Below are 2571 nucleotides of genomic sequence, written 5' to 3'. Positions count from 1 at the left end.
GTATGTTAGACTAGTTTAAGTGTTTATGTAGTTAATAAAACCTTACTTGTATCACACTTGACGTGGTTCATTGTTTGCTCATAACTGGAGTCACTTAATCATGCAGATTTATGCTACAAGCTTTTGTAGAATTGTACAGTAAGGAAGTTATTTCCCTTAACCAGGAAATTAATGTTCTTAGAATTGACAAGACAGTTGACCCTGAGAGGTCAGCTAAATATCTAAAATATTCATAATTAATTATAACTAGTTATGATTAATTATTCATATTTCCCATGAGCTGATTCGTTACACACCATATTCTAATTTGTTTTCGATAGTGAATTGGTGGGTTTTTGTTAAATGTGAGCCAAAATCATCACAATTAAAAGAGCCAAAGACTTAAACTACTTCAGTCTGTGTGCATTGAATTTATTTAATACACGTGTTTCACAATTTTAGTTGAATTACTGAACTAAAAAATTACTTTTCCATGACATTCTAATTTATTGAGATGCACCTGTATATCTTACTGACCCAAACTTTTGAACTGTAGTGTATAAGAGTTCAATATTTACTAGGGGTGTCCCCGACTAAGGATTTTCATAGTCGAATCGGAATTTTCGAATCTTGCCGATATTCGACTGATAGTCAAATCATATGCTTTGGGGGCGGGGCAAAATACATTACCAAGAGTCAAGTCAGACATTCGACAGTCATAATTACGTTAACATACAGGGAAAATGTGTAACGGACGCCTCGCAGATGCAAACGGGTTAAATAATGTTTTATGTTTTGATTAAAAGATAGTTAACATTAAACGTCAGCGAAACCCTAAGAATTCACATCATTTTTTACAATAGTGCTCTTATTATAACGTTATGTATATGACAGTAGTTATTAATGATCTGCATTTCGGTTTTGAGCTGCGCACGCTGAAGATGACCAGTAGAATGAAGCAGCGGGTTTTTAATCAATGGGATTTAACTCATCATTTATCTCATATAGAATACGCTTCGTTATTTATACAACATAGCCTATAAGTCGTAATATTAACATTATCTGCACAAAATGCCCCGAATGCACAAACGTGTCTGCGCGGCTGTGAATGAACTCCTTTTGTGGACGCGTTCTTCACGCAACAACGTGCACAAACAATTCACATCATTTTTTACAATAGTGCTCTTATTATAACGTTATGTATATGACAGTAGTTATTAATGATCTGCATTTCGGTTTTGAGCTGCGCACGCTGAAGATGACCAGTAGAATGAAGCAGCGGGTTTTTAATCAATGGGATTTAACTCATCATTTATCTCGTATAGAATACGCTTCGTTATTTATACAACATAGCCTATAAGTCGTAATATTAACATTATCTGCACAAAATGCCCCGAATGCACAAACGTGTCTGCGCGGCTGTGAACTCCTTTTGTGGACGCGTTCTTCATGCAACAACGTGCAGAAACACGGTGTGCTGTCGGTTTGTGCTACCCTGTCAGATTTTGCTACCTCCCATTAAAACAGTGGGTAGTACAATTCAACAACGAAAAACGCTACTTGTAATATTATGGTTTATTAACGTCTACACCTACCAACAACCCTAAACCTACCCTTAAAGTAGGGCTGTGCGATATTGAAGAAAAATGTGATATGCGATACCTTGTTAAAAAATGTGATATTCGATATGCGATATTGCTTAAAGTGAATAAAATCAATTTCAATTATATTTTAAAATATTTAAAAATGAAAATTATATAACCAATTTGTTTCACATTCTTTCTTGGAAAAGAAAGAATCACTACAACTTCTGAAAGTGATCAGCAGTGTTTTAGCATTACATAAAAAGTAATGTCACTAATCAGAAAATGTCATTTTAACATCAGTGTGAACATACAAACAAAAAAAATTAATGACACAAATTTTATATCATTGTAACTTTGCTTTCCATACACTTTAAAAACTTCTTCATATACCACAGCAAAAACTATAGTCTGAGAAAGTTCAAATATGATTAAACGTAAGTTTAAGAAAAAGAAAAATAAAAGAAATACACAATTTACAAGCATAGATAATATAAACAGTAGTATTCAGGTACAGAATTTTAATAATTAAGTGTAAAATAACACTGAATAGTGTTCACTGTATGAATTAAATTTAGATTAATCTTTGTTATAGCGGTTTTGCCTTTAAATCCGACTGCACGGATCCAGTATAATGATACACATCCGATTTCTTTCTCAGCCGTTCACATTCATTTAAAACATAACCGACTGCGTTTACAAGAATGATCGTCGAGACGGGTACTATTGACATAATTCTGTGTGTATGTGTCCGTTCAAAGTCCGTTCAAACATAAGGAGGAGATGCGAAAGACGAATCAACTCGGTGTTCGCATGCCATCTGAAACGCGTGATGCGGTTTGTGCGCGCGCTTCAGGTGAGAGTCAATCAGCAAGACGAGATGGCAAAGATTTGTTTTCTGCCGCTTATTGCACTTAACTTTTTAATGTCAAGCAATTCTCTGCTATATGCGTCGAACTAAAACTTTGACCTTTTGCAACGTTTTGATTTAAGTAGCCTATTATTAAAA

The sequence above is a fragment of the Sinocyclocheilus grahami genome, unplaced genomic scaffold (genome assembly GCF_001515645.1).
Source record: "Sinocyclocheilus grahami isolate Dianchi unplaced genomic scaffold, SAMN03320097.WGS_v1.1 scaffold976.1, whole genome shotgun sequence".
Taxonomy (NCBI): Eukaryota; Metazoa; Chordata; class Actinopteri; order Cypriniformes; family Cyprinidae; genus Sinocyclocheilus; species Sinocyclocheilus grahami.
Note: the sequence above shows the minus strand (reverse complement) of the source record.